Below are 12,812 nucleotides of genomic sequence, written 5' to 3' on the forward strand. Positions count from 1 at the left end.
TATTTTTTTAATTAAATTAGTGAAAAATTATAAAATAAAAATAAATACACAATAATACCATACAATATTCTTTAATTAATAAAATTATCCTTTAAGAAAATATATTTATAATGAACTAAAAATATTGGGATGATCATAAATGAGTATTCATACATCTCACACTAAATTAAACATACCAATATCAAAATATACATTAGATCACTTAGAATTTACTACTAATAAACTATAAAAAACCAAAATATTGTATCCTACATAAGTATCTTCTAATAAAAATTATTAACCTTCTGATAGAAGAGAAAAAAATCTTGTTCTTTAAATATCTTGTTCAACGGAAGATCGTATTTGGGAGATTTCTAGTTCTTCATCTGCCTCAAATCCCACATACCTGGGAATTCCATTTCATCGTCTTTGGAAATGATATTTTAGAAATAGTAGCAGGCAAATCTTCAGACAGAACCTAACAAGAGTATAATTAATAATCAGCAATGACATTTTCTTACAAAGTGTAATAAAGTAATAAACATAAATAAATCATAGATGAATACATGAGCCAGTGGTCTGAACATATCCTTGTGTATATCTCAAGGGAATTAGCCTGAAATTTTCCTTTTTTGAGTTTTTCAGTCCTCGCTCATTCTATGAATAAGGATACTTCTTTATAAACCTTATACAAATCTAATGCTCCCCCTAACATCAAGTCTTTTATTTAAACTGCAGTACACAATTGTATTAACACTTAACAATAAAGACAAGTTCCCTAATAAACTACACAAGATTATTTCCCCTCAAATATGTGTAATGTCTAGTGCTTACTCAGAAATTGTATGACACTTGTTCTTCCCTTGTTCTGATGCATTTCCTTATGGAAATGAGGAAACACATTTTTTGGTATTTTATGTTGTGTGTCCTGGCTCTGTGGTCCGGATCTTAAGGGTTGAATTTCTTGGACATTTTGCTTCAATTTGTTTGAAAAGTTCAGTTGACTCTAAATCATTTTGAAATTATTTTGTTAAATATGTGTTACTATATGGAATTATATATGTGGTCTAGAATCAAAGCTACCTGTAGGTTTAAGGAAAAAGCCACATAAATATTTAATATATTATATTAACCATGGAACTTGCATCCTCGAAAAAAAAATATTAAACAAACATAGACGGAAAGATTTTTTAAGGATAATGAATAGAAAAACCTCTAAAGAATATCTTGAAAGCTTCACACGAGCATAAACATATTCTGTTTTTCCTGCAATGTCAAGAAGCAAAAGTAGCATATTAACAAGAAAACTGACTGGAAATTTAAATTGGGAGAGAAAGCAAAATCTAATAGCATAAAGTTTCCTTTCCATAAAAGTAGCAAATGATGATGCATCAAGCCAATTAATTTTTCTGCATTATGAACTAGTGGCTATGAAAATGTATCGTCACGAAACCACTTATCACAAAGCGTGAATTACCATAAGTCTTTTTTTTTGCCTTGTGCTGAAATTCTATCCCGTTTTTTGGAAGAATGGGGGCAACAAGAATCAAACAAGAATCTAAAGATATTTATAAAATATATTACCCAACTACACCCAGGTCTGCATGTTACAACTAAAAAAAGAAACCAAAACAAAACAAAACAGCATAAATTCTCACCAGAAGTGTTACTGGTAAAGAGCACATTTACAGATTGCTAAAGTTCCACCCACCTGGCTAAAACCATCGAGGGATCCTTCTTGTTTAGATGGGCATCCCCTAATCTTATGTTAGACTGCAGAATCTTACTCAACAAAATAGTATGAGCATGCTCCGATACCTACAAACACAATTTCCCAAGTCCAAGTCAATAAGGTGAATGTAGAATAAAAAAGATAGTCAAGTATTCACAAAACAATGAAAGGACTAAAAAGGAGTAGTTATACTTTGAATGCCAGCAATTTACAAGCCTTATCATTAATACAGGGGAGGGCGGAATTTGATTGGTGGAACAAAAATATTCTCAAGAAAGAACATTGAGTGACCTGCTTTCTTTCCATATCCCTGACCTTGAATATCATTAATATAGGAACAGAGTCGAACCTCATTTTTTCACAAAAGTTCTAACGTCATTTTAACCTGTAATTTGAATAGAATTAATATATGATTCTAAATTTTCCAACAGCATGTGAAACTTTTCAGTGTCCGGCTGACACTTTACATTGAGGTTAATTCAATATTTGGCAGAAACTAACTTGATATAGAAAGGACCAGAAAATCGATTTTGCTCAGCAAGCTTGTAAGACAACTTGTACCTTTTTGAATCACTTTTCTTGGTCCCAGCAGAGTTGATATCCTCTTCATATGTTGTATCCCTGTCATCGGTTATAGTCTCACTTGCCAAACCTGCTGGTACTTAGTTTCCAATGAGAGAATAACACTAATAACAACTACAAACCCTAACAAAGCAAGATGTAAAATAATACAGGAAAATGCAAAATAAAAAAGCAAACTCTAACATAGTAAGAAGCAGAAATTACACAAGATTGTAAAACCCCAAATATCAAAACAACAAATCCTCAAAAAAAAATTACAAAACCAGATAAACCAGGCTGCAAAAAAAATTGGAAGTTGCTACCGTTACTCTATTAATGGTGGCATGAGAATGTCAAGATAAACCAGGCTGCAAAACAAGGAAAGAAGAGAAAATAGACAAGATGTATATTAAATCACAGTGCACAAACCCTAAAATACCACACATCTTCATCAACAACAGCATGCATGTTATCAAATTACAGTTCACAAACCCATATTTCACAGATTAAAACTCCCAAATTAAAACCCCTAAAATCAGAACCCTAAGTCTCTGAAATTTCAGAACCAAATAGAAATCAATACATACCTATTCAATGACGTGAGCACGGAGAAGACGATGATGAGAAGCACGGAGATGACGATGGTGAAAGTGGCGCAGTGACGATGGTGAGGGCAGCGCAGCGACGATCAGTGCAAGATGGCGAAGTGGAGCGACGGTCAGTAGTGCAGCAATGTGGACAGTGGTGAGTGCGGGTGAGTGGTGAGTGGGGGGCGACGACGGTCAATGACGAGACTGAGAGGGTTTCTTCTTGTAGTGAGAGGGTCAGTGGCGAGAGCGAGAGTGAGAGGGTCAATGGCGAGAGCGAAGAGAGTGAGTGGAGGGCAACGATGGTGAGCAGGACTTTCAGGAAAAAGTGAGACTGATGGTGAGCAGGGCAACGATGGCCAGGGCTTCTACTTTGCGATGAAGGTGATGAAGGTGATGAGTGAGCTTTCAGAAAAAAGTGAGACTGAGGGTTTACGAAAGGGGACGAAGGTGATTGAGTGACATTTGGAGGGAATTGAATCACAAAAATTTTACTAAGTGTGATGAGTTTGCTTTCAGGAAAAAGAGGAAAAAATTTCACTAAGTGTCAAATTTTTTACTCTAGATACATTAGGCATCGCTTTTAAAATGCACCCAAAATTTAACAAATAGGCTACCCTCTAAAAGCGTCCTCTTTGATATGAAAAGTGAACCTATAGATATTAACCTATGGCTACGCTTTATAAGTGATTTCTATAATACCTAAGGCTACACTTTTTAAATGATGCTATAATTGTGTATTCTTTTCTCTTATTAAAAGGCAACACGGAGAAAAGCGTAGCCTATTCATAGAATAGAATAGGCTATGCTTTTCAAATGTAGCTTAAAAAAAGTGTGGCTGAATGGGTATTTTTCTTGTAGTGATTTTAGTTATCTAGGAATAGATGCGGGTAATCAGCTTTCATCTTGTCTTCCAGTTTCCAAGTGTGCTCTTCTCCTCCTCTTGGTTCCCATGCTACTTTGACTAAGCGAACAGTCTTGCCTCTTAGTTGCTTATCACTTCTTTCTACGATCTGAACTGGTGATGCTTGATATATCAAATCATTTCATAACTGAACTGTTTCTGGTTGTAAAACGTGACTCATGTCAGGAATATATTTCTTAAGTTGCGAGACATGAAAATCATCATAAAAGTTTGATAAATAAGGAGGAAGGGTTATTTGATAAGCTACTAGACTGACTCTTTTAAGTGTTTTGAAAGGTTCTATGTATTTGTGAGTTAAGCCTTTTAGTATTAAGGGCTCTACCTATTCCAGTAATCGAAGTTACTTTTAGAAAGACATGGTTTCCGTCACTAAACTCTAAGGGTCTACGTCTATTATCAGCATAGCTCTTTTGACAGCTTTGTGCTGTCTGGATCTTCCAACATATCTCCTTTATCTTCTCAGTAGTTTCTTACACTAAGTCTGGACCTAAGACACTAGCTTCTCCATCGTCATTCCAACACAATGGTGTCCGACATCTTCTTCCATAGAGAGCTTCATATGGTGTCATCCCGATACTTTATTGGAAACTGTTGTTGTAGACGAATTCGACCAACAGCAAATACCTATCCCAGCTACTTTGGTTGTCTATCATACATGATCGTAACATGTCTTCTAACGTCTGGATTATCTACTCTGATTGTCCGTCTATCTGAGGATGGTATGCTATACTCGTGTGCAATTCTGTTTTCAACGCTTTCTGAAAAGCTCCCCAAAATCTAGTAGTAATCCTCGAAACTCGATCTGAGACAATTTACGAAGGTATCCCATGTAGTCGTATGATTTCTTGAATATATATATTCGTTCCAACCTTTCTAAAGTATAGTCAACTCGAATCGGAAAGAAGCATGCCGATTTTGGCAACCTGTCCACAATCACCCAAATGGCATTATGTCCTGTTAAGGTTCTTGGCAATCTCATGATAAAATCCATAGTGATCTGCTCCCATTTCCATTGTGGTATTTTTAAGGGTTGCAGGGTTCTTGACGGCTTCTGATATTCCACCTTCACCTTCTGGCAGGTTAAACATTTTAAGACATAATCAGCTACCTCTTTCTTTAAGTCTGACCACCAGAATATTTGCTTCAAATCTTGATACATCTTTGTCACTCCAGGATGCATAGAAAATCTACTTTGGTGAGCTTCAGTAAGAATCTTTTGTCGCAATGCTCCAGAGTTAGGCACACAAATTCTGTTCTTGTACCTCCATAGGCCACTACGATCCCGTGTCACAGCTTCTTCAGCTCTGCAAGCAATGGTGACATCCAGTACGGTGCTATGGAAATCGGTCCGGTTCCAGGTACTAGATCAATGCTGAATTATATCTCTCGCTGAGGAGGAAACTCAGGTATGTCGTCCAAGAAAACATCAGGAAATTCCTTCACCATTTGGATTCGTTCTAAGCTTAATTCACTATCATTTGAGCTAGCCCCTAACAGAACATACCCCTCACAATCACTCCCGCCTAAGGTAACTCTTACAGAATTCAGATATAAGGTGTGGGAAAGAAATAGTTTAGTACATAGACTATCAGATGGAATAACAACAGTTCTTTTAAAATAATCAAGGAAAACATGATACTTAGATAACCAACCTAATCCTAAAATAACTTCTAAACTACATAGAGGCAAACAGATTATATCATGTATAAAAGTTCGATTCCTAATAGCATGTGGTACTTGCAGGTACATTAAACTGGTCAAAGCATTTTGGGATGTAGGTGTATGAACAATCAAGTGAAAATTTAATTTAAAGAAATATAATCCTAACTCGTGAGCAACAGTTAGAGAGATAAAGAATGCGATGCGCCCGAATCATACAGTACAGTTAGAAATCGATTCTTGACATAACATTGACCTTGAATGAGGGCGTCCGATTGCACAACATCGTTAATAGTGATAGCAAACACTCGTCCTTGTTGTTGGGTTCTGACTGGATTTCGAGTAAATCCCTTCGGACAATCCTTGGCAATATGTCCAAGTTCTCCACAAGCATAGCAATTAGGTGATCCAAACTGCCAAGACCTGTTACCATGCTCTTTTTTGTATTGCTTACATGCAGGGTTTATGTAAGCCTGATGGGCTCGTTTACCATTGCCTTGCCTTACTTTACCTCTATTCTCACTTGCACGGCGAGCAGTAATGTTACCAACTTGTAGGTTCTTATGCTGTCGTATGCCATGTGCTTTAAAATGCACCCTTCTTCCAGCTGCCTGATGATTGCTAAGACACCTTGGTGGAAATCCTTGGTGACTCACCTTGGGCACAATCACTTTCTTAATACATTCTTCCACTAACTTGCTCTTGTTGACTAATTCGGCAAAATTACGTATCTCCAGTGGAACTATTAAACTCATCAGATTGTCACGAAGGCCTCCTTCAAACTTCAAGCACTTCCATTCTTCAAAGTCAGCAGGATTCCCTTAACTGATCTTAGAGAAATGACACAAGTCATTGAAATTATGAGCATACTCAGCAACAGTCATATCCCCTTGCCTCAGTTGCATAAGCTCTATTTCCTTAGCATCATGCATTGCTCTCGGGAAATATTTCTTGTAGAATTCATCTTTAAAAATATCCCAAGGAATGTCAACTTCATTATGTTGTAGCAATCGTTGTATCCCCTGCCACCAGTACTCAGCTTCTCCCTCAAGCATATAAGTAGCAAACTCCACGTGTTGTCCTTCCGGAACATGCTGCGCTCTCAGTGATCGTTCAATACCTCGAAACCAGTTATCAGCGTCAGTCACAACGAGTGTTCCCTTGAACTTAGGCGGGTTAACCTTTAGAAAGGTCGTGAGTGTCATAGGTCTTTCAAGATGCCCCAAGTTATTCTCATCATTCCCACTATCTTCCCCATGCTCATTCTCCATCCTGTTTTTCACTCCAAGATGGTCAACAGCCCTAGCCACTGCTATTGTAGCCTCATGCACTGCCTCAGCTACAGTGTTCATAGTAGTCATAAACGTTTCCTGTTCCCTCTCGTAGTTAACATTAGGAATTCCTTCCCGTATGTCTCGTCTCTGTGAACCCATTATAGTCTTGTTCACACCAAACAATCATTGTTAAGGTGATCAGTCTTAACACTTCAAGTCAAGTGTGAACATTCCCAAAATGAAAACACAGAAACAATCATACAACATATATCACTGGGATATCCTATACGCATGAGACACACAACAGAGTATGCAATGAAGCATAGTCAGTCCACTCCCCAGGCTCTACTGGGAATGAACTGCTTTGATACCAAATTGTAACGACCCAATTTTCAATATGTCTAGATCATACCGGAAACTGAGTGTTACCAATTTGTCCTCCTAATTATTATCTATTATTTATCATATGAGCCTGATTCGTTGTTAAAAGCGTAGTTAATTTTCGAGGTATATTTTTTTTAAAACGTTTGGATTAATAGACAAAATCATTCATAATCAACTCACAACTGATAACAGATAAAATAGTTATAAGCAACCACACATAAATACATCACAAGTAGCTAGCAACATTTAGTGATCCAGCTTTTATTAGAGTATAGACCTTTAGTTAGAACACCCCTAGATATAGCTAGATAATAACTATATACATATACATACATACAACATCCCAGGTCCTGACTTGTTCAAGAGGTCCCTAAGCTGGCACCTAGGCTAGACTAGACTCTATACACACCTAGTCCCTCTAGACTACTAAAGCGAGGAAAAGTACGTTTAGGTCTTCAAAACTCAAGTCAGGTGGAACGTCATCAAAAGGTAGAACATCATCTGCTACTTCTCTGCACAATCAGACATTGCCAAAGGATGTCTCTCTGGTACCTCATGAAGTAGCCACACAACAGGAGTCTCGTACACAGGATTTAGGTTAATGTTCACGTACAAACGGGGTGTAGACATCGGCTGGTCTCACAGTATATACATATAAACAGAGAACGATATTCACCCTAGACTCAGAAGACTATCTAGAGTGGAATCCTCTTTGCAGAACCATCATCAACGAACTACGGTAAGGTACTCTTACTTCCATTTGAACGGGGAAGGGAGAGAGAAGGGGTAAGAACTGGGGAGTTCTTAGTAGGGTCGGGGTTATTAGTTACGTTCATTAATTCTATGTTGTTTAGCAGACTATTAGCAGAATACAAAGAAGCAGTAAATAAAAAACACAGATAAGTAGAGAAGATAGAGAAAACAGATAGCAGAACACAAACAGAAAAATACAAGAAAATAACACAAACGCAAAGAATAGAATACACACAACGAAAATATACATTCATACAACAAACATAATACAAGAAATGCACAACCAAGTATGATGCATGTCTAGCCTTAATGCAGGTAATGAGCTCATCTGTCGGTTTCTTCCCGCTCCCGACGTAACCCGAAGTAGCTGAAACGGGTATGGTTTTCCAATCATCATAGGCACAGTTCTCACTAACTGACGTATGTGTCATTGACATGGCGGAAATTGGCGAGTTAAGAAATTGTTATAAGAGATACGTTGCAAGTACAGTTCTTAACCAACCAAAAATCTGCTTATCAATTTAGAAGGGTTGTCACAAAATTAAAATTAAAATACTGGTAGTATGAATCCCAGGTCGTCTCCCAACGAGTTGCAGAAAGGTATGCTATTTTATTAATCAGATGTTTTCTAAAATGGTTTGAGTTGATAAACAGGAAATTAAATCAGAGAAATTATGTAATTTTAATAAAAACCTTGACTGAGAGTATATTAGTGGGAAGCCCTATTCTTGTTGTAGTACTATAAAGATTAATTGATGATTGAAGGTTATTCTGCTTATTTATTCCTCTGAGCAATCTGCTAGCTGCTGACACGCCATTTGTGTTTGACACAGAGTGCCTGCAGGCATTTGAAACTCTGAAAGCTAAGCTGGTCACAGCACCAGTTATCTTTGCACCAGACTGGACATTGCCATTCGAATTAATGTGTGATGCCAGTGATCACGCCATTGGTGCAGTACTGGGGCAGAGGCATGATAAACGTCTGCATATCATTTATTATGCTAGCCATGTTTTAAATGATGCCCAGAAAAATTACACAACCACAGAAAAGGAATTGCTTGCAGTGGTCTATGCCATTGACAAGTTTAGATCATACTTAGTAGGATCAAAAGTGATTGTGTACAGTGACCATGCTGCTCTTAAATATCTACTTACAAAGCAGGATTCAAAACCCAGTCTTATAAGATGGGTATTGCTTCTGCAAGAGTTTGATATAGAAATAAGAGACAGAAAAGGGACAGAAAACCAAGTGGCTGATCATCTGTCCCGAATAGAGCCAGTAGAAGGGGCGCCCTCTCCCTCTATTGAAATCTCTGAAACCTTTCCGGATGAGCATTTGTTCGCCATTCAGGAAACACCATGGTTTGCAGACATTGCAAACTATAAAGCTGCAAGGTTCATACCCAAGGCGTATAGTAGGCAACAAAAGAAAAAATTAATTTCTGATGCAAAGTACTAGTTGTGGGATGAACCTTATCTCTTTAAGAGATATACAGACGGAATAATCCGTAGGTGTGTTCATAGAGAAGAAGCACAGAGGATCCTATGGCATTGCCATGGATCACAATATGGAGGCCATTTTGGAGGTGAGCGAACAGCCACCAAGGTCCTCCAATGTGGTTTCTACTGGCCTACACTCTACAGAGATTCCCGAGAGTTTGTACGTAACTGTGACAGTTGCCAGAGAGCTGGTAATTTGCCTCATAGTTACGCCATGCCTCAACAAGGAATCTTGGAGATTGAGTTGTTTGATGTATGGGGAATTGATTTCATGGGCCCTTTCCCACCATCATACTCAAACACTTATATTCTGGTGGCAGTTGACTATGTATCAAAATGGGTAGAGGCCATTGCCACACCGACCAATGATACTAAAACAGTACTGAAGTTCCTCCAGAAACATATATTCAGCAGATTTGGTGTCCCTAAGGTACTAATCAGTGATGGGGGCACTCACTTCTGCAACAAACAGCTTTACTCCGCCATGGTCTGGTATGGGATTCGCCACAAGGTGGCGACTCCATATCATCCACAGACAAATGGGCAAGCTGAAGTTTCTAACAGAGAACTAAAAAGAATCCTGGAACGGACTGTAAGTACCCGTAGAAAGGATTGGGCACGAAGCTTGGATGATGCTCTGTGGGCTTACAGAACAACATTCAAGACTCCTATAGGGACCTCCCCGTACCAACTTGTGTATGGTAAGGCTTGTCACCAGCCCGTGGAACTGGAACATAAGGCTTACTGGGCAACCAGATTCCTAAATTTTGATGCTAAACTAGCTGGAGAAAAAAGATTGCTCCAGCTGAATGAGCTAGAGGAATTTAGATTCACTGCTTTCGAAAATGCCAAGCTTTATAAAGAGAAATAAAAAAGATGGCATGACAGAAAGCTATCTTCTAGAATCTTTGAACCAGGACAAAAGGTTCTGTTGTTTAACTCTAGGCTCAGGCTATTCCCTGGGAAACTGAAGTCCCGGTGGAGGGGACCATATGTGATTACTAGTGTATCACCATATGGCTATGTGGAGCTTCAAGACATTGACTCTGATAGGAAGTTCATTGTTAATGGACAGAGAATCAAGCATTATCTTGAAGGTAATGTTGAGCAAGAATGCTCAAGGCTGAGGCTAGATTAAAAAGCTCAGCAAGGTCCAGCTAAAGACAATAAAGAAGCGCTTGCTGGGAAGCAACCCAGCCATTGGCATCACTTCCTCTAAGCATTTTGCCCTATTCTTGATTTTATTTGTTTATATAAAGTTCATTGATACCAAGGTAAAGGAGTCAATTGCATAAGTTTACAGGGTTACAGAAGGATTCAGCACACAAAACAGAGAAAAATAGCTCACTGGCAAGAAAACGCTAGTAAGGATAGCTACCTGGGCGTTAAACGCCATAAAGAAGCATCTTCTGGGCGTTGAACGCCAAAAATTAGCTCCTTCTGGGCGTTTAACGCCAGATTTACAGCGTCCTGGGCGTTCAGAAAAATACCCAGTGACAAAGGAGTTCCTGGCGTTCAACGCCAGAAAGAAGCAACAGCTGGGCGTTGAACGCCCAGAAGAAGCAGCAATTGGGCGTTAAACGCCCAAAACATGCAGCGTTTGGGCGTTTAACGCCAGGATGGTGGGGAGGAGGTAATTTCGTTTTTACTTCATATTTTTCATTTTAATTTTAATTTTCATGTTTCAATTCATGATTTCTTGCATAAACATGTTACAAACCCTGATTTCTAAAATCCCTAATTTCTAAAAACCCTACTTTAAAAATATCAAATGTATCTTAATCCATAAGCACAAATCTTTTTTTTCAATCCAATTCAACTCTTTTTCAAATTTTCAAAACAAATCTATCTCTTTTCATTCTAAAATCTTTTCAACTAATCAATATCTTTTTCAAATCTCCATATTATCTTTTTCAAAAATCCAAACTTATCTTTTTCAAATATCTTTCATATCTTTTCAATTTTAAATTATATCCTTTATTGTCATCCTTATTTCTTTTTAAATCATATCTTCTATCTTATCTTTCTCCTTATTTTCGAAAACCCACCCCTTTCCCTTTTAAAAACACATTCGGCCTCCCTCCTCTCATCCACCATTCAACACTAGCTCTCCTTCTATCCCTCTCCTTTCTTTTCTTTTGCTTGAGGACAAGCAAATCTCTAAGTTTGGTGTGTTTATCCGTGATCACTAAACCATACCCACTAAGATCATGGCTCCTAAAGGAAAATAACCCACTCCAAGAGGCAAGAAAGAGAGTATTCCAAAACCACTTTGGAATCAAGGGAGGTTCTTAACCAAAGAACATTCAGATCATTACTACAAAATAATGGGTCTAAGATCAGTGATCCCGGAAGTCAAGTTCGATCTGAAAGAAGATGAATATCCAGAGATCCAATAGCAGATTCGAAACAGGAATTGGGAAGTCCTAGCTAATCCTGAAACGAAAGTGGGAAGGAATATGGTTCAGGAATTCTACGCTAATCTGTGGCAAACAGACAGGCAGAGAATATCTGGAACTGCCCTCTATGACTATCGAACTTTGGTCAGAGGAAAGATTGTTCACATCTACCCTGACAAAATCAGGGAGATCTTTAAGCTACCTCAGCTGAAAGATGACCCAGACTCCTTCAATAGGAGAATGATGAGAACAAACAAGGGCCTGGATAAGATTCTAGAGGATATATGCATCCCTGGAGCCAGGTGGACCACTAGCAGCAAGGGTGTCCCAAATCAACTCAAGAGAGAAGATCTCAAACCAGTCGCCAGAGGTTGGCTGGACTTCATTGGGCGTTCTATATTGCCCACAAGCAACCGTTCTGAAGTCACTATTAAAAGAGTAGTAATGATCCATTGCATTATGTTGGGAAAAGAAGTAAAAGTTCATCAACTGATCCCATCTGAATTTTACATACTTGCTAACAAGAACCCCAAGGATGCCAGATTGGCTTATCCAAGCTTAATCTCTATGCTCTGCAAAGATACTGGAGTAAAGATGGAAATAACAGAGTATATCTCAGTGGAGCAACCAATCACTAAAATCACAATGGAAAAACAAATGCAAGAACACCAAGAGCAAGAATTTCTCCAGAATCCCTCAATTTGAATATTGGGAACAACTTGAAGCATCTGTTACCAAGTTGCAAGAATCTACGGACCAAATAAAGGAAGAACAGCAAAATCAAAACAGTATGCTCTGCAAACTGCTCAGGGAACAAGAAGAGCAAGGGCGTGACTTAAAGGAACTGAAGCATCAGAAGTTATCTCTTGAAGGACCAAGCATTCCACAGACTAGAGGAACATCCACATCCCAAACTCAAGGTTGTTTAGCCCTAATCTTAGCCTTAACTCTGTGATAATTGTTCTTATTTGAGTTCTACCTTAGTAGTTATAGTAGTAATTAGTAGTTATTTTATCTCCAATTAAGCTATAATTTATTTTTCTCATCATCACTAAACAT

At 38.2% G+C, this 12,812-nt stretch overlaps 1 long non-coding RNA gene across 1 annotated transcript; it reads right to left on the reverse strand.

Annotated features, from left to right (window-relative positions):
• Positions 1-230: 230 nt before the first annotated feature.
• On the reverse strand, positions 231-1,792 carry LOC112747057 (uncharacterized). The gene is made up of 3 exons (XR_003174737.2): positions 1,638-1,792; positions 1,193-1,245; positions 231-457 (listed from the first exon to the last, which is right to left on the reverse strand). It is a non-coding gene; the product is annotated as an uncharacterized lncRNA (long non-coding RNA).
• Between the last annotated feature and the right edge of the window lie 11,020 nt (positions 1,793-12,812).

Source organism: Arachis hypogaea, chromosome 15 (genome assembly GCF_003086295.3).
Source record: "Arachis hypogaea cultivar Tifrunner chromosome 15, arahy.Tifrunner.gnm2.J5K5, whole genome shotgun sequence".
Lineage (NCBI taxonomy): Eukaryota > Viridiplantae > Streptophyta > Magnoliopsida > Fabales > Fabaceae > Arachis > Arachis hypogaea.